This window comes from Saccopteryx leptura, chromosome 2 (genome assembly GCF_036850995.1).
Source record: "Saccopteryx leptura isolate mSacLep1 chromosome 2, mSacLep1_pri_phased_curated, whole genome shotgun sequence".
Lineage (NCBI taxonomy): Eukaryota > Metazoa > Chordata > Mammalia > Chiroptera > Emballonuridae > Saccopteryx > Saccopteryx leptura.
Genome location: NC_089504.1, coordinates 314,799,838 through 314,820,140, shown reverse-complemented (window position 1 = coordinate 314,820,140; position 20,303 = coordinate 314,799,838). Strand labels below are relative to the sequence as shown.

Sequence of the window (20,303 nt, the reverse complement as noted above, 5' to 3'; positions counted from 1 at the left end):
TTGCCATCTTTTATCACTCTTTGGTTGTTTGGGTTTCGTCGATCTAAGGACCGTCCAACATGTAGAGAATTTTTATGAGTTTGTTTGAGCCAAAACTGAGGACAACTGCTGGGAAGCAAGATCCCAAATGCTCTGGAAAGAGATGGTTTTGCAGTTTCTTCTATGCATTTGAAATTAGAGAGGGATGGTAAAGTTGTATGGAGGTGGGGGAAAGCAAGGCTGGGATTGGTTTACAAAATCGTTACCAAGATTATGGGCTCTCTGGAGGGTGGTTACTCTTATTTCAAAGGGGGATTAACTAGATGCGCTAAAACAATGGACAGGGCTTGCTTAAGGCAAAGATAAATAAGCCTTTCACTAAAGTGATAGGCCTGGGGCTTGACTGCCTCGTGACCTGCCCAGTTTGGGGTTTATGAACAGATCACCCTGCGGGGGTTACTTTCCATAGAACCCCTTTCCCTCCACAGGTTGTATCTTTAGATCTAAGGCAGGGACCAAATATTTGTGTATTTCCCAACAGCACCTAACAGGTAGTACTGCATCCAACTCGTTGATTGTTTCATTGATTAATTTAAAATCCATCCATGCTGGCTCAGATTAACTACCTAAAATCGTAGGGGAAGGACCATTTCCCATATCTCCTAATTTAGCTAAACGAAAAGGATGCCTTCCCAGGCATTGCATAACCTCTGAGTACAAAACCCCAGGCATGTATGGTAAACAAACAGCACGACCTCAGCCTGTGAGGAGCCTGCAACTGGGTGGAGGAAGGGAAGGGAGGGAAGGGGAGGAGAGTCAGGATGAGCAGGCTGTGCTGACCCGCACAGGCTCTTCCTCCCTGACCCTCTAACATTGTGGCTGAGCACTAGTGTGCCCAGGCTTCTCCTGGGAAGGGAAGGGGGTCGGCTCCCCTTCCAATTTCAAAATCAACCTTGACAGGTGACATTGTGACAGCGAGGCGATGTTTGAGTGCGTTTTACAGCTTTCTCATACTCGTGAACCATTTAAACAGGGTAAGCAGCCGTGCAGATGAGTTGAGGAGGTGTTATTATTATTAAAATCAGGTCCTGTGTCATTACTCAACCTGGTATTATCTGTCAGAGTTAAGTTCGCTTGATAAGGACAGAAGATGTGTTTGTGAGTGCTTTTCACGGGATAGGCTTGGGCCGAAGGCTTTAGAGGTGTGATCTCACTCAATCCCACTTGCTTTCAGAGGAGGTGCTGCTATTAGCACTTTTTCGGAGGAGAGAACTAAGGCTTAGAGAGTCACTCACCCCAGGTCCCTGGACTCTCAAGTGGCAGAGCCGGAATTGGAACCTGGGTCTGTCTGCTTTGAACCTTTTGCTTTTGACCCTCACAATGTGCCATCCCTGAGGCCCCAGAGCTGGGATCAGGGCCTAGCTGCCCCTGCCCCCTCCTCTCTCGCTGGGCCCGGAGAGCCCTGGTGCCGGCCCCGGGAAAGGGGATGGGAGATGACGTCTCTCTCTAAGATTGCTGCCTTTTGTCCAAATGTGCTGGCCAGGAGCCAGGCTGGAAACTCTCTGCTCATGGAAAGAAAGAGAACAGAAGCCAGCAAAAGAGGGTGGGAGAGGGTCTGAGGGGGAGGAAAGGAAGAAGAAGGCAGGAAGGAGAGAGGGAGAGAGGGGGTGGGGGACTGAGGAAGTGAGGGGCGCAGTGCAGCGGGAGCCAGAGATGCACAGCTGGGAAGCAGACAGACCTTCAGGTGCACCCTGTCAGGTGCTGCTTCCGGGGTGCAGGGAGCATCAGTCCTGGCAGCCCCGGCCGGTTCTCTAGTGCTCAGAGGCCAGGACGGATGACCCAGGGGACCCTGCCACCCCCACATTCCTCCCCCACTCCTGGGAATTACTGTTGGGTGAGGTCCGGTTAACATGGACATCAGAAAAGCCTTGAGTTTGGAAAAACAAGTTACAAAATGACAGCCCTCGGGCTGCCTGCGGAAGGAGAGGGGATGGCCAGGTGGTGCCTTGGTGCCCGGGTGGGAATGGTGGGTGTAGTCAGGATGGAGGAGGGAGGAAAGTGGATAGGGCTGAGCACTTGGAGAAAACTCAATCGCTGGAATTTACTAAGTGGCTACTGTGTATTCAGGAGAGGAGGCTGTTTCCTGTCCCCAGGTCCCTCATTTGGGCATCAGACAGTAGACTCTTAAGTCTGACAACCTGGGTTCAGGCAGCATGCAGGTGGCCTTGGAAAAGTTAATCTCCCTAGGCCCCGGCTTCTGTATCTATAAGGAGTAGGTGTGAGGATTCAGTGAACCGACATGTAGAATCTTTCCTAGAGAAGAGGAAGAGCTCAGTAAACGTTAGCCATTCATTCATCATTGTAGTTTCATTAGCGGTGCCAAACATAAATATGTGAAACCTTGAATAAAACATATACAGCCTGATTGGTGGTGGCTCAGTGGATAGAGCAGGGGTCGGGAACCTATGGCTCGCGAGCCAGATGTGGCTCTTTTGATGGCTGCATCTGGCTCGCAGACAAATCTTTAATAAAAAAAATAATAAGGCCTGACCTGTGGTGGCTCAGTGGATAAAGCGTCGACCTGGAAATGCTGAGGTCGCCGGTTTGAAACCCTGGGCTTGCCTGGTCAAGGCACATATGGGAGTTGATGCTTCCAGCTCCTCCCCACCCTCTCTCTCTGTCTCTCTCTCCTCTCTCCCTCTCTCTCTCTCTCTCTCTCTCTCTCTCTTTCTCTCCTCTCTAAAATGAAAAAAAAATAAAATAAAAAAATAATAACGTTAAAAATATAAAACAGCCTGACCAGGCAGTGGCGCAGTGGATAGAGCGTTGGACTGAGATCCGGAAGACCCAGGTTCGAGACCCCGAGGTCGCCAGCTTGAGCACAGGCTCATCTGATATGAGCAAAAGTTCACCAGCTTGGACCCAAGGTCGCTAGCTTGAGCAAGGGGTTACTCAATCTGCTGAAAGCCCACGGTCAAGGCACACATGAGAAAGCAATCAAAGAACAACTAAGGTGTCGCAACAAAAAACTAATGATTGATGCTTCTCATCTCTCTCCGTTCCTGTCTGTCTGTCCGTCCCTATCTATCCCTCTCTCTGACTCTTCTCTCTCTCTCTGTAAAAAGAAAAAAATAAAATAAAATGTCTTTTAAAAAAATATGTAAAACATTCTCATGTATTACAATCCATTCATTTCCTACTGCTCATGTTCATGGTTGCAGGTGGCTGGAGCCAATCACAGCTGTCCTCCGGGACAATGCCAAATTTTTATTGGATAATGCCTAACGTACATGGGTCGTTGTATGGCTCTCATGGAATTACATTTTAAAATATGCGGTGTTCATGGCTCTCTCAGCCAAAAAGGTTCCTGACCCCTAGGATAGAGTATCAACCTGGAACACTAAGGTCTCAGGTTCGAAACCCCGAGGTTGCTGGCTTGTGCTCAGGCTCATCTGGCGTTAGCACAGGTTCTCTGGTTTGAGCCCAAAGGTCACTTGCATGAAGCCCAAGGTCACTGGCTTAAGCAAGGGGTCACTGGCTCAACTGGAACCCCCCAGTCAAGGCATGTATGAAAGGCAATCAATGAACCACTAAAGTGATGCAACTAAGAGTTGATGCCTCTCATCTCTCTCCCTTCCTGTCTCTGTCTGTATCTCTCTTGGTCTCTCTCACTAAAAACAAAGAAAAAAACCCCAAACCATATGTAAGGAACAAAGCTAACCATAGACGAGATAGCACAAGGTCATGCACATTTAGTTAAGTAATCAAGTGTAGATAAATTAATAACTGCTATGGAAAAACAGAGGAGGGGGAAGAACTTCAATTTGTGGTGGCCAAGGTAGGTTTCATGCAAAACTTGAGTAGTTAAGCCAGACTTTGAGGTAGGAAAATATTAACAAGGAAGGAGCAGGATGACAGCTGAGGAAAAGAGCATGAACCAAAGTTGGGGCTGGGAAATTCTAGTCCATAGAAGCCCAGGAGTGTGAGGACTTTCTAGCCATTGTCTTGCCCATGATATGCACGTGGACACAGTATTTCATTTACTGTATACCATATTTTTCACTCCATAAGATGCACCTGACCATAAGATGCACCTAGGATTTTAAGGAGGAAAGTAAGAAAAAAGAATTCTGAACCAAATGGTGTGTTAAAATATTTAACAAAATATACCATAATAATATTTGAACAATGTAAACTCAACAGCAGTATTAACAACCATTAGCACTGTTACTAACAAATGAGAAGAGACTTTAATGTTCAAATACTCTTCTAGTTGTCTGAGAACCCGCAGCAGCTAAAAAACAATGAACATTCACACGAACATGTTCCACCTCCACTTTTGGGGGAAAAAAGTGTGTCTTATGGAGCAAAAAATACAATACATTTCAGCTGCAAAAATGTTGATGAGCAGGACCCTGCATCAAATGGAGAGGTGTCTGGTGGTGGCCTAGCGTAGCCTCCTGCTCAGTCTGTGCCTTGCTGGGTGTTTTGGTGGTTTCATGGCCTTTTGTGGCTCAGGCTGTTTAAGTATCATTCTTTCTCTGTTTCTTTTCTTGTCAGTTTCTGTGTCCTTTTTTGATTCTTTGTCTTACCCTCAGTCTCGGGTTCATTTCCTTTAACCTGCTAACACTTAGACTGTTTTCCCCTCTGATAGTGGGCGGAGAAGCTCCGAACACCGTATTTATTTTTCCTAAAAGAAGGAAAAGGCATTCTGTAGGACCTAGTGGCTAATATTACCTAGACACTTTGAGACAGATGTTTTTGTTTTTTGTTGTTTTATAAAAATCTGTCAACATCCTAATAATAACAAAGAGTTTTGGTACAGAGATGTGTTGTAGAATTGGGCACCTGAAACCTGTATAATTGTGTTAACCAGTGTCACGCCAATAGATTCAATTAAAAAAAACCACCACCAACAACAAAAAGAACACTAGCCCCATAAATCTTTCTAGGTTTCTGAAGAGGTAGGCTCCTCAGCTGACCAAAAAGAAAAGAAAAAGAACTGCCTTCATCCAGAATAGTAACCAGTACACCCAGGTTCTTCATAGGAACGTGGGTCACCTGGCAAAGGGAAAGGAATGGGGAGGAGGTAGATGAGCTCTAGATGGCGCGACAGGAACCTTGGTCCTACAACTGGCTTTGCCACACCAGCCAGCCAGGTGACTGGTGAGCCACAAAACTCCTGGGCCACACTGATCATTTCTAGCCCTGACTGCTTTCCTGTCACCTTTTTCTGTTCATATCTTGGAGCTTTTCATGCCAGGGGCTTTTCTAGCTTTATTATCTTTTTCCCCTCTGAATTTCCTCACTAGGCTGGGGCCTCTAGGAAGCGCTGTCATTTACAGGCTGGGTTCCCAGTGACGGACTGGGTCACGAGGGGAGAGGACTGAGGCCAGGGGGAGGATGTGAAAGGCTGGGTCAGCCAGTGCAGGCGTCACTGCCAGCGGGGTCCTGGGAGAAGGGGCTCTGCGTTTCCTGAAGGGAAATGACTCCCATAAATAGACAGAGGGATGGGAAGAGGATCCTTCCGTCCCTTCCGTTCTGTCAACTCAGCTCTTCCTTCTTGTGTCCAGTCTAGGCAGTCTCTTGCACATGCCTGTCATTCAGTTGTGTCACCGTGCGTGTGTGGGAAATGTGAGAGATACGAGCTCTGCTTTCTTGTGAATGGTAGATTCTAAATAAGAATTAGCCTGACCTGTAGTGGCGCAGTGGATAAAGCGTCGACCTGGAAATGCTGAGGTCGCCGGTTCGAAATCCTGGGCTTGCCTGGTCAAGGCACATATGGGAGTTGATGCTTCCAGCTCCTCCCTCCTTCTCTCTCTCTGTCTCTCTCTCCTCTCTCTCCCTCTCTCTCTCTCTCCTCTCTAAAAATGAATAAATAAAATTAAAAAATTAAAAAAAAAGAATTAAAGAAGACACATGCTTTTTATTTGTCCTTTTACCCACAGTAACCTCTCATTGGTTCATTCAAATATAAGGCCAGAGGGTTGTTTTTTTTTTTTTAAAGACTTTATTTATTCAATTCTTTTTTCAAAGAGGAGAGAAAGAGAGAGGGAGGGGGAGAAAGAGAGAGAGAGAGAGAGAGAGAAGAGGGAGGAGCAGGAAGCATCAACTCCCATATGTGCCTTGACTGGGCAAGCCCAGGGTTTCGAACCAGCAACCTCAGTGTTCCAGGTTGACGCTTTAACCCACTGCGCCACCACAGGTCAGGCGCCAGAGGTTTTTTGTTTGTTTTTCTTTTTCTTTTTGGATTATTTTTGATTGATTATTTTTTAGAGAGGGGAGAGAGAGAGAGAAAGGGGGAGAAGTGGGAAGCATCAACTTGTAGTTGCTTCCTGTATGTGCCTTGATCAGGCAAGCCCAGGGTTTCAAACCATCAACCTTAGCATTCCTGGTTGACATTGATCCACAGTGCCTACACCAGCCAAGCTTTATTTTACTATTTCTTAAAGCCAGAGTTTTTTTTAGCAGGGTGTCATTGCGAAGGTTGGAAAGTGCACACCTTCTAATACCACAGCCTATTTAACCTTATCAAAGGGTTCAGCAGAGCTTTCTAGAGTGATGCTTATTAATCCGCTGTTTGGGTCCTCCCAAAGGCTAGGTCTCCTGACATCGCTTAAGACTTCAGATGTTCCCAGCAGCTTCAGTGTCATGAAGGAGCTCCTTGGGGAGGAAAGGGACTCCATGATTGCTGCTCTCTGACCCTCAATAATGTAATGGAGCCTGACCTGTGGTGGCGCAGTGGATAAAGTATCGATCTGGAAATGCTGAGGTCGCCGGTTTGAAACCCCGGGCTTGCCTGGTCAAGGCACATATGGGAGTTGATGCCTCCAGCTCCTCCCCCTTTCTCTCTCTCCCTCTCTCTCTCCTCTCTAAAAATTAATAAATAAAATTAAAAAAAAATAAAAAAAAAATAAAAATAATGTAATGGAAATGATCAGATTACACCCAAATGGGGGCTCAAGTCCTAGCTGACTGGTTTGCTCAGCTTCAGCCCTGTGGATGCAGACTCATGTTGAAAACTCATCCACGCAATAGCTTTCCTTTCTTCTCTTTGGAAAAGCAATTGGACACAAATTGAACGTGACAGTATATGTTCACAGGGATTCTTTCAGTTGCTTAAGAAAACAAGGGCATGCAGGTATCTTGGGGAACCATAGTTAGGACTACAGTCTGGCCTCAAGGGGATTGGAGCCAGTGAGGATAAAGTCATCTTTCCACTGACGTCATTCACCTCCCCCATAGCCTAGCTCGCTCTACTTCTTAGTCCACAGGGTGGAAAATGGCTGCCTCCCAGCGCCAGCTTCTGTGTTGGGGCCACGCAGATCAACGCAATTCCTCCTCTACAGCCAATCAGCTGTAGCTGGGGGGTGGGATCATAGTTCAAACATGGTGGCCCAGGTTCCCGTGACCACGTCAATGATGGAGAGGGCAGTTTGCAGAAAAAGAAAGGGGCCTCCTTGTGAGGTAGGCAAGCTTTGGCGGTGCCTACAGTACTATTGCTTGCGTTACATTTCTGTAACCGTTCTGTGCTCATTTGCCCTCACCACTGTGTTCATAAGAATCGTGCTTCCTCAGAGTCTTTTGCTGAGTGCTTGCACAAAGATATTGCTTGTGACAGACATAATGGAATACTAAAGAAAAGGCTGTGGGGCTGGACACAGGGCTTCCTAAATGCCGGTGATACTGTTATCGGCTTTGTGCCTCGGTTTCCTCACTGTGAAGTTGATTTCCTATTACGTATCCAATATGAGGCACCAGGTGCTTTGATGGGCCCCCCTTCCCTCCCTCTTGTGGTAATAGCTTTATTGAGATATAATTCATGGACCATAAAAATTCATCCATTTAAAGTGCACAGTTTATTTTGTTTTATTTTCTTAATATTCATAGTGTAAGGTATTTTCCCCCGCTGAGGAAGAAGGAAGAGGCCACAAAGTGTGGAATAATAAAAGGCTTTATTGAGTACAGAGTGCATCCCGTCCACATCCCTTCCGACGAGGTTCCCTAGCCCTGGGGACAGAGACTAGGGAAGTCGCATAGGGTGATCTGCGTGGGGGTCTCTAGGTTGGTCGAGCTAATATGACGTGGTGAAATCTCACTGGCTGACGGACAGTTGCTTTTTTCCCAAGGACTCCTGGGGAATTTATTTTGACGCACTTGGTTGTAGGCGGTTCTATTCAAGTTCCCGGGTCTGGGTTTCTCACATGACTGTCCCCCATTGCTGACCACCACACATTCCGATCTTTTGTGTTAATTAGGGGCATCGCTTATTTGGCTACTTCCTGTTGATTAGGGGCATTGTAGGGAGGGAAGATCGGAAGGTGGTGGCTTTGAGGAGAGTCGGGAGGAACATCTCTTAGACCAGGGGTCCCCAAACTTTTTACACAGGGGGCCAGTTCACTGTCCCTCAGACCATTGGAGGGCCGGACTATAAAAAAAACTATGAACAAATCCCTATGCACACTGCATATATCTTATTTTAAAGCAAGAAAACAAAACAGGAACAAATACAATAATTAAAATAAAGAACAAGTAAATTTAAATCAACAAACTGACCAGTATTTCAATGGGAACTATGGGCCTGCTTTTGGCTAATGAGATGGTCAATGTGCTCCTCTCACTGACCACCAGTGAAAGAGGTGCCCCTTCCGGAAGTGCGGCGGGAGGCCGGATAAATGGCCTCAAGGGGCCGCATGCGGCCCGCGGGCCGTAGTTTGGGGACCCCATCTTAGACCATGACTGGAGAAACTTCATAGATGCGGTCCTGTAAGAATTTAAAAAAAGAGGAGCAAATATGAGTTATACGCTGATAATTAGAAGAAGATTTAGGATAGGGGCAGCCCACGTGAGGATGGGTGGCTGCCATTAGGAGTTCAGCAGATTGTAGGAGGAGAGATTCTTGCTCAGTTTCCTTCACAGATGGTTGAAGAGATTGACGTTTCTTTCATCAGGCCAGTCTTACTGAACAGCATTGCTCCCTGCTTCAGCTCACTCTGGCGGCAGGTTCCTGGTGGGAGCGACAGGAGCAACAGGAGGGTCTGCAGGGCCCAACCTTTTGGTGAGCTGGAGGGGTAGGGCCCAGTGGTTCCAAACTGCCAGCAATCCTGCATGAGGGTAAGCTTGAGGTGAGAGACATGGTTAGAAATGAGGGTAGCATTGATTATGGGGGAGCCCTTGGTAGAGAGGAATTGTGGGAGTAAGTGGGAAGATGCTGTCAGCTGGATAGTGGTTCTGAGACTGTGTAGAATGTCTCGACCCAGAAGGGGTACAGGGCATGATGGCACAACTAAGAACGAGTGCGAAAAGGGGATTCCGTCCAAACTGCATGTCAGGGGAGGCGTGTGAAGGGGAAAGGAAGGGGTCCCATCTATTTCTATAACCAAGACCTGTGAGGGAACTAGAGGTCCAGAGTGTGATGGCAAAACAGAGAAGGCAGCTCCCGTGTCCACAAGAAATGAGATGGACTTACCCGTTTTTGCAGCATTATGCTGGGGTTTGGTGAGGATGATGAAGGTCTCTGAGCCCAGGCTGTGTCAGTCATCCATGATGTCTAGGAGTTTGAGTGGTGGGCCCGTCTGGCTAGCTTGGCCTCCCATCTGAGTGGCTCGTCCTCCACGTAGAGACGCTGAGGTTGAGCCTGCTGCCCAGAGGGGGCAATCGCTCTACCAGTGACTGGCTGCTTGTAATTAGGGCAAGGCTTAGTGGGTGGCTGCAGGCAGGGGCCCTGCCGGGACCAATGACCTTCCTTGCCACATTTAAAGCAAGCTGCTGGTGGGATTCCTCTTTGCAGCCAGACTTAGGTCAAGCACCTTCTGTGCCTTGCCCCTGTTGCTCTGCCAGCCTCAGGGATGCCGTAAGTGTCTGGGTTTGGAGAGTTACATCCTGCTGCATGTGGGCTTGGCGAGTAGCCTTGGCCTTTTTCTGCTAGTTGGGACCATTAAAAACTTTAAATGCCGCCTGACCAGGCAGTGGCGCAGTGGATAGAGTGTCGGACTGGGATGCGGAAGACCCAGGTTCAAGACCCCGAGGTTGCCAGCTTGAGCGAGAGCTCATCTGGTTTGAGCAAAAAGCTCACCAGCTTGAGCCCAACGTCGCTGGCCCAAGCAAGGGGTTACTTGGTCTGCTGAAGACCCACGGTCAAGGCACATAAAAAAAAAAAGCCTGACCAGGCGGTGGCACAGTGGATAGAGTGTCGGACTGGGATGCAGAGAACCCAGGTTCGAAACCCCAAGGTCACCAGCTTGAGTGTTGGCTCATCTGGTTTGAGTAAGAGCCCACCAGCTTGAACCCAATGTCACTGGCTCCAGCAAGGGGTTGCTCGGTCTGCTGGAGGCCCACGGTCAAGGCACATATGAGAGAGCAATCAATGAACAACTAAGGTGTTGCAACACGCAATAAAAAACTAATGATTGATGCTTCTCATCTCTCTCCGTTCCTGTCTGTCTGTCCCTGTCTATCCCTCTCTCTGATTCACTCTCTGTCTCTGTAATAAATAAATAAATAAATAAATAAATAAATAAATAAATAAAACAAAAAAAACTTTAAATGCCATGTTCACAGGTTTCAGATAGGGGTTTGGGGGTTAGAATAAGAGGAGGGGGGCTCCCGGGGAGCCCAGCACCCAGATCTGGCCAGAAATGCTGGAGCCAGAGGCAGGACAAGGCCAATGGCTGGCAGAGAGTGACTTGACAGAGAAGGAGCTTAAGAACACAGTGGAGCCTGACCTGTGGTGGTGCAGTGGATAAAGTGTCGACCTGGAAACGCTGAGGTCGCCAGTTCAAAACCCTGGGCTTGCCTGGTCAAGGCACATATGGGAGTTGATGCTTCTTGCTCTTCCCCCTTCTCTCTCTCTCTCCCCTCTCTATAATGAATAAATAAAATCTTAAAAAAAAAAAAAAAAGAACACAATGGAGAAGGGAGGGGCCCCTGGCTGGCAGGGGAGGAGAAAGAGAGATTGGTATTTGCAGATGAATGAGAAACAGGATTCAGTGAAGGGAGGGGAAGAGGCTCTAAGAGACCCGAGTGAAAGAAGTCCACAGAGGGACCAGAGAAGGGGTCCCGAGAGAGGGGTGCCCCCAGGGGTCAGGCAGGAGGGGGAGAGAGTTGGGAGTCGGGCAAAGGAGGAAAGTTTTGGACTGGAGGTTTTAGGTGAGGTTTCTCTGGCCAGATAAAGGGCCTGCATGGTAAAACAGGTGGCACAGAGATTAGGACGGGAGCACGAATAATTAGAAGCCCTGAATGTAAGGGATCTCCAACCAGCTCCCAGTTCTTTTGGCGATAGATAAATTGGTGAGGGTGTTAAAACTGAAAGTCCCTTCAGGAAGCTACCTGGCTCAATTATCCAGATGGTCCTGTGGCCTGGCCACAGCATAGAAGAACAGTTTCTTCTTTAGGGAGAGAGAGATTTGGGATAAGACAACTCCAGGAGTGTTTTTGGATTAGGTTTAGATTCCTGTGCCTCTATGGCCACCCTCAGTTCTCAGAGTGGTCAGAGTTGAGCATTGGTGTCCTGCAACTCAAGCTCTGGCCACTGGACGGATAGATAAAGTGGATGTGCTCGGGACATCTCCACAGGCACACACGCGCTCCGAACGGAACAGAAAAGAGTTCCCTGATGCAGCTGCGGTTTTGGACAGGGAATCTCAGCAGAAAGAACTGAGGGGAGGCTGGAGGCAGGGGACTTACCTCACCGTGTGTCAAAGTGGGTGGAAGGTCGGAGGTTCTGGTTCTTTCTTGGAGGGGAAGGGGAGAGGAGCAATCCTTGCGGACTTCTCCCGGGTTTCGGCACCAAATGTAAGGTATTTTTCCGGGTTTTGGCACCAAATATAAGGTATTTTTCCCCACTGAGGAAGAAGGAAGGGGTCAGAGCCACGAAGTGTGGAATAATAAAAGGCATTATTGAGTACAGAGCACATCCTGTCTGACGAGGTTCCCTAGCCCCAGAGACAGGGGCCAGGGAAGTTGCATAGGGTGACCCACGTGGGGGATATTTAAAGGGTCTCTAGGGTGGTTGAGCTAATATGATGTGGTGAAATCTCACTGGCTGATGGACAGTCACTTTTTTCCCAAGGACTCCTGGGAAGTTTCTTTTGGCGCGCTTGGTAGTGGGCGGTTCTAGTCAAGTTCCCGGGTCTGGGTTCCTCATGTGACCATCCCCCATTGCTGACCACCCCACACACAGAGTTGTGCAACCTTCACTGCAATTTTATTTTGTATTATTTTAAAGATGGGAGGGGTGGGGGAGAAAAGAGAAAGAGAGAGGAGGAGGAAGCATCAACTCCCATATGTGCCTTGACCAAGCAAGTCCAGGGTTTCAAACCAGTGACCTCAGCATTCCAGGTTGATGCTTTATCCATTGTGCCACCATAGGTCAGGCTGCAGTCGATTTTAAACCATTTCAACACACCAAAGAAGAAACCCCTTCTTCTTAGCAGCACCCCGTCCCCTGCGGTCCTAAGCAACCACAAATGTACTCTCTGTAGAGTTCCCTGTTCCTGACATTTTATGTCAGCGGACTCATACAACATGTGGGCTTTTGGACTGGTTGTTTCTCTCCTCTTAGCGTAGTGTTTTCAAGGTTCACCCATGTTGTAGCATGTATCAGTGCTTCATTCTTTTTATGGCTAAGTAATACTTCACTGTAGCAGTATATCCCATTTTGTTTACCTATTCACCAGTTGATGGCATTTGGAGTGTTTCTTCTTAATGGCTGTTATGAATAATGCTGCTGTGAATGTTCATGCAGAAGGGCGTATGTGGACTTACATTTTCGTTTCTCTCAGGGGATATATTATTTCTGTGATTATGTTTGTAAAAGTACTTAATACAATGCCTGACAGACCATAGAACACAGTGCTAATTTCTTTACTCTGACCTTCCCAAAGGTCATGAATGAAAACTATTTCCTGCCCACTGCCCTTAGAAGAAAGTCAGGCTCTCTGGGAGAGCCTGACCCTTGTGGGTCAGACACTAAGGTTACTGTCCCTGGGGTCCTGGCATCACTGAGAAGCAGAGTCTTGCATCAGGCTTGTGAAAGGCTAGATGGAGGGTGGTTCTGGTTAAAGGTACTGTGAGAGAAGAAAACAAGGTTTGAGGGTCAAAATATAAAATTTGGAGCCGAAAGATAAAGAATTATTTTCCCCGTTCTGCTACTTAAACACTGTGATTCCAGGCAAGTCTCTGAACCTTGATCTTTTCACCTTCCAAATAAGGATAACAGTAACTATATCTGGAAATTGTTGGGAGGGAGAGGGCTTTTTTATGTTATGATGTGTGTATAGTATGGAAACCAGGGGCTTTAAGTATATTCTGCACTTCAGTGCTGCCATAGAAAAAGAACCAGATGTTGGAACCTCTGTTCTAATCAGAGCAGGTTCGGGGTGCTTGGAGCTCTTTAGGAGCACTGGTCAGGTTCTCCAGGGGCTGCTGTGAAGCCCTCCCGGCTTCAGCCCCTTTGGGGAATGAGTTCTTGCCTGCAGCTGGTTTCCTGGCTCTGAGAAAGACCTGGATCATCCTCAGTTCACCAGGACAGTGGACACATCACATTTTCAGTATGATCTGACTTGAACATCTTTGGGCTCTTCTTTTATCCCAGTGCCATTTATTTTCTTTTCTTTTTTATTTTTATTTTATTTTTATTTTTTTTATTTATTTATTTTTTTAAAGATTTTATTTATTCATTATAGAGAGGGGAGGGGGGGGGAGGAGCAGGAAGCATCAACTCCCATATGTGCCTTGACCAGGCAAGCCCAGGGTTTTGAACCGGCAACCTCAGCGTTTCCAGGTTGATGCTTTATCCACTGCACCACCACAGGTCAGGCTTTATTTTTATTTTATTTTATTTTTTTACAGAGACAGAGAGAGAGTCAGAGAGAGGGATAGACAGGGACAGAGAGATGAGAAGCATCAATCATTAGTTTTTCGTTGCAACACCTTAGTTGTTCATTGATTGCTTTCTCATACGTGCCTTGACTGCGAGCCTTCAGCAGACCGAGGAACCCCTTGCTCTAGCCAGCGACCTTGGGTCCAAGCTGGTGAGCTTTTGCTTAAACCAGATAAGCCCGCGCTCAAACTGGCGACCTCGGGGTCTGGAACCTGGGTCCTCCGCATCCCAGTCCGACGCTCTATCCACTGCGCCACCGCCTGATCAGGCTATCCCAGCACCATTTTTTAAAATCCATCTTTGCTCTAGTGATTTCAGATGTCACCTTTTTCGTATATGAAGTTCTGTCTGTACTTGGGCCCATGTTTGGACTTTCTATTCGGCTCCACTGGTCTGTTTATCTATTCTTATGGCAGTTTTAATTCCAGAGGCTTTATAGTATGTTTTCATATCTGGTAGGGCTAGTTGCCCCCACACCCTTCTCCCCCATTTTTTAATTTTTCAGTGTTTTCCTAGGTATTCTCATATGTTTGGCTATCTGGTGTTTTTTTTGTGTGTGTTTTTTTTTAATTTATTCATTTTAGAGAGGAGAGAGAGAGAGAGAGAGAGTGACAGGGGGGAGGAGCTGGAAGCATCAACTCCCATATATGCCTTGACCAGGCAAGCCCAGAGTTTCGAACCGGCGACCTCAGCATTTCCAGGTCAACGCTTTATCCACTGCGCCACCACAGGTCAGGCCTGGCTATCTGGTTTTGAAGTGTTCACTGACTGCCTGACCTTTGGTGGCTCAGTGGGTAAAGCATCAACCTGGAATGCTGAGGTCACCGGTTCGAAACCCTGGGCTTGCCTGGTCAAGGCACATATAACAAGCAATCAGTCAATGAAACTAAAGTGAAGCAACTAGGCCTGACCTGTGGTGGCGCAGTGGATAAAGTGTCGACCTGGGAACGCTGAGGTCGCGGGTTCAAAACCCTGGGCTTGCCTGGCCAAGGCACATATGGGAGTTGATGCTTTCTCCTCTTCTCTCTCTCTCTCTCTCTCTCTCTGTGTCTCTCTAAAAACCAACCAAACAAACAAACAAAAACTAAAGTGAAGCAACTACACTGCTCACAAAAATTAGGGGACATTTCAAAATGAATATGAAGCAATAAAATATCCCCTAATTTTTGTGAGCAATATACAAGTTGATGCTTTCCGCTCCTCCCATAGCCTTTCTCTCTATCTCTCCTCTCTCTAAAATCATTCAAATAAAATCTTAATAAATAAATAAATAAAGTATAAGTATTTACTGACCTGGGAAGTTGTGGGGCTGGGACAGGGATGGAATTAGGATTAGGGTTGAGTTGTCCTTTAGATCTGGCTGTGCTTACCTATTTCAGTAAACTGTTTTTATAAGGTTCTGAGGGGGGTTTTTAGATTCACAAGCACCGAAGAAGGCTTCTAGTGGCTGGATAGCACTCATTTTCCCAAATTTCCCAAAGAACTTTTAAAAACAGTCTTTAATTGAGAGAAAGTGTTAAAATTTAGTAAATTTGAACGAAAGGTTATATGAGAGCTTTCTGTACTATTCTTTCAGTTATTCTACAAGCTTGTAATTATTTCAAAATAAAACTTATTTAAGGTTGTTATGCTTCTGGTAACATCTTGGCAAAAGTTTTCAGAAAGTCTACACAAATTCTGTTCGCAGATTCTGCCTTGGTTCACATGTTGATTGACTCCTCCCAAGAGATTCAACAAATCAGTTAGGTGCCATCTCCTTACAGGAGCAGTGTTGCTTTTCATTCAGTGGTCTGTGCTTCCTTGTCTGACAGTGGGGCAGAGATGTAATGGCCACCATATGGAGAAGGTATCTTCAGACCAAAAGTCAACACAAGCAATGCCATAGAATATAACAGAGTTGATTGCAGGGTGATTTTCTTTCAGGGTTGTAAGGTTGGAGTGGACAGACTACACAGATTATTTTCTACTAACAGACCCCTGTTAACAGTAATTTTTTTATAGTATAATGGAGATACCAGTGATTGACAAGACAAAGGGACAAAGAATGCAGTAGCGCCAGGAGTTATACCTCCCAGTGGTCTTATGATGGATGATTGTTTATAATTGATACTATCTCCAGTTTGATATTTATATAGGATATCATGCCATTGCCCCGTTACTAACAAAAATATTTATGGTTACATTTTATGGAACACAGATAATCATCAACTAGAAGGCTTTGATATGCTTGCTAAGGACAGTGAGGTTGACTAGAGGTCATAACATGAAAGCATTCCAGGACACAAAGATGAAGTTAGTTTTGGTCACATCTACACTGCTTCCTTATGCATTTGTTTATCCTGAGATTATGCAAACATCTGTGCCTTTCACCTCTCTACCCCAAAAGAAATTCAGTCCATCCTTCAAGCCCAGATCCACAAAAGGACCTTGGCCTTCACCTGTTTTGTTTACCACACTGGGTTTTGTATTGGAGACATTCATGTGCATCTTTTCCACCAGCTTCATTGAGCTATAGTTGATACATGACATTGTATAAGTTTAAAGTATATAATGTGATAAGGATATATAGTATGGATAAATTGTAGAATGATTACCACAGTAAGGTTAGTTAACACTTCTATCACCTCACACAGTCAATTTTTGGAGATTTTAAAAAAATTAATTTTAGAGAGAGAGGAAAGGAGAGAGAGAAACATCAACTTGTTGTTTCACTTATTTATGCATTCACTGGTTGATCCTTGTATGTGTCCTGACCAGAGACCAAACCAGCAACCTCTGCTTCGGGACGATGCTCTAACCAACCAAGCTATCTAGCCAGGACCTAATGTATTTTTAATTGGGATATAATTCCCATAAAATTTAGCATTTAGAAGTGTACAGTTTAGTGACTTGTAGTATATTTACTGTGTTGCACAACTATCACCACTGTTCAATTCCAGAATATCATATCACTGTCGTCCTCAAAAGAAACCCTTACCCATTACAGTCAATCTCAGTTCCCCCTTCCTCTATGCGTTTGTCTGTTCTGGATACTTCATATAAATGGAATTATGACATATAGCCTTTTGTGTCTGGCTTTTTCATTTACTGTATTTTCAAGGTCATCCATGTTGTAGCATGTAATAGTACTTCATTCCTTTTTATGGCTGAATAATATTCCATTGTATGGATATACCACTTTTTAAAAAGACTTCATTTATTGGTTTTAGAGAGAGGAGAGAGAGAGATAAACATGGGGAGGAGCGGGAAGCATCAACTAATAATATTTGCTTCTCGTATGTGCCTTGACTGGGCAACCCCAGGGTTTCAAACCAGCAACCTCAGCATTCCAGGTTGATGCTCTATCCACTACACCACCACAGGTCAGGTGATATACTGTATTTTACAAATCCATTCATCAGTTGATCAACATTTGACAAGTTTACTTCTTATTTAAATCACTGTTTTTATTTTAAGATTGGGGGAGAATCAGCCCCCTTTCCCATGGCTTAAACATGTCCAGATTGTTTTTCTAGCAGTCTCTAAAGCAGTACTATCCAAACTTCTTGTTGTAGGTGACTTTGATGGCAATGTTTTTGTAGACCATGTGTCATCTCCCCTGTTGCCACCTTAGAAACCCCACCAGAATTAACAGGAAGAAGGTTATTACCATTGGAAAACAGCTCCATCCTGCAATCCCAGACCTATAAAGTGATACGGAAATTTATCGTGGTGATTTGAGTCACAGAGTACTCCTAAGTAGCAAACTAAGCTAGGCTTGTCACCTAATTAGTGACATTTAACATCAGAGACAAAATGGAAGGGTCAAAGTTGTGTGGAAGAAGCATTTTCCATTTCTCTGTGAATTCAAAACTGCTGGTGGGTTGGTTTCTGGGCGTACAAGCTTATATATTCCCTGTTCCTGCTCTTGAATCCCACCAGAACTTGATTCTCATAGTATGGTATCAGCTGTTTGTCCGGAGACCATGGTTTTAGTACTGAAAGTTATTACTGCCCAGTGGAAAGTGAGTTTGCTTAAGTACCAAGTTATTTATGTGTTTCTGTTGATTATTTTATTTTTCTAACATTTTTACAAACACTCTAATCAACTAGGCTATTTAGCCAGGGTATTTTATTTTTTGATTACTGCGTTGCACACTATTTTGTGTTCGTTTCAGGTATAGAACTCTGTGGTTGCACATTCATATAGGCTACATAATGTACCCTTAAGTGTTTCTTATTCTTCAACCTCAACATCCATATGTGATTCTCTGCGTTAGACACAGTGGGCTTTGTCCCTTTGGGAAAAGCTGTGGCTTCCTGGGAACTATAGGGAAACTGTTCCCCTGGGGAGAGAGCTGGGTTGCAGGACTGATCGGGACCCAGGCACAGGGCTGGTGCTGTCCCGAGGGCAGATGCCATGTCCTTCTCATCTTGCATCCCCAGAGCGTCCTGCACAGGGCCTGGCATGCATGCGAAGGTAGTACCAGTGGGAGAAGCTGCCAGCTTGAAAGAAGGAGGGGGGAGTTGGTGCTCACATCGGACAGGGCTGCCTCACAGTGGGTTGGGTCTGCGTGGAGACAGAGTGCAGACACGAGGCGGGCGGGTGGTGGGGAGTGGCCGCTATCCTTGACCTCAGACGGGCCCTCTGCCAGATGCCGGACAGCAGAGCAGTGTCTGTCAGTCCAGCCAAAAGGAGAGGCTCCAGAGGCTTTGCAGAGCACCAAGAGCAGGGCAACGAGTTCCTTCCTGTCTCTGAAAGGCCTTTCAGGGCTCTCCTCCATCGCCGGCAGGAAGGGAGAGCGCCAGGGCCCAGCTGCTCTGAAGAACTGGGCTTGCTTTTACCATTGGTTCACCCCAAACGCAGGGTGCCACATCACTGCGCCAGGGGACAGCTGAGCTCCGTGGGCAGGCCTGAACTCTGCCCCCTTCCTCAGCATACAGTTTCTGGGGACCTGGCTGTTCCCTTCCTTGATTTTTTTTCAGCGCACTGGTCCCTGACCTCCCTCTTTTTAGTCTACGTGCTGCTGAAGTGAGCACACCTCCCTCTTCTCAGTTGGTTGTCCGTGCCCATTCGCTTTTTCGTTTTCTCTTTCTCCCTCTGACTGTCCTGTCTTTGTTTCCAAAAGTTATGTTCATGTCTTGAAACCTAGTGCTTTGAGTTCTTGGAGGGGAAGGGGTGCCCAGGCCAGGACCTTGGACAGCCACCCAGTCACCTGCCAGGTGAACCGTCTTGGGGGAGGGTAGAGGAATCTTGAAAAGGGGAGCAGTGGGATTCCCCGGAGTTTCAGTGGAAAAGAACCATGAAACTCTAGTATCTCTTGAACTTCGAGTCAGTCACCTCCTGACCCTAAGGAGGGACTGGCCGTGAGGCATTCACGCTATACGTGCTGGGCATTCTCCTGTGCCATTCTCACCTTCCTAGCCACGTCCACCTGTGTAGTGTCCACCTGTCCTCATGCTGGGAGGCAAGTTATTGTAGGACTTGCTATTGAAATGCTACATCTCAGTCAGCTGCGTCCATCAACTTGGATGTCAGTTACCGGAGCATCATAAAGCTGCCGCTTCTGTGCAGAGGCAGCCACTTTGGTATCCACACGGTCCTAGCCATTTTTCAGGCTGCAGATACCCGGTAGGAATTCTTGGGTTTGCCGAGACCATCTCCTAGTTTTCCTGAGACCTGACAGATGACCTAGAGGCCAGGTGGTTCTTCCTCTTGGGTTTGGAGCTGCTGGGAGAGGCTCTCCGTGCAGGACTCTGAAGCCAAGTACCTCTGCGTGGATATTAACAGTTTGGTGGGTGTCTTATTTCTTGTTTCAAATACAGTAACAATTTTTCCTTTTTGGGGGGGCTGTTAGCTCCGTGCAGGTGCTTAGAGAGCTTGAAAAGGGTTAGATTATACTAGTGTTTATGTTTTGCTTTCTTTTTTTTTTTTTTTTTTTTTTTCCATTTTTCTGAAGCTGGAAACAGGGAGAGACAGTCAGACAGACTCCCGCATGGGCCCGACCGGGATCCACCCGGCACGCCCACCAGGGGGCGACGCTCTGCCCACCAGGGGGCAATGCTCTGCCCACCAAGGGGCGATGCTCTGCCCATCCTGGGCGTCGCCATGTTGCGACCAGAGCCACTCTAGCGCCTGGGGCAGAGGCCACAGAGCCATCCCCAGCGCCCGGGCCATCCTTGCTCCAATGGAGCCTTGGCTGCGGGAGGGGAAGAGAGAGACAGAGAGGAAAGCGCGCGGAGGGGTGGAGAAGCAAATGGGCGCTTCTCCTGTGTGCCCTGGCCGGGAATCGAACCCGGGTCCTCCGCACGCTAGGCTGACGCTCTACCGCTGAGCCAACCAGCCAGGGCTGTTTTGCTTTCTAAGGCTGTGTTTTCTTACGTATGTACACACCTATACATACACACACATGCAAGAAGAGGTCTGGCATGGGGTCTGAATCTGGGTGGACCTCTGGATTCT

General features: G+C 46.7%; 1 protein-coding gene across 2 annotated transcripts in view; it reads left to right on the top strand.

The window, feature by feature from the left end:
• Nucleotides 1-20,303, top strand: part of DENND2A (DENN domain containing 2A) — a 91,003-nt gene that overhangs the window by 11,355 nt on the left and 59,345 nt on the right. The window lies entirely within an intron of this gene.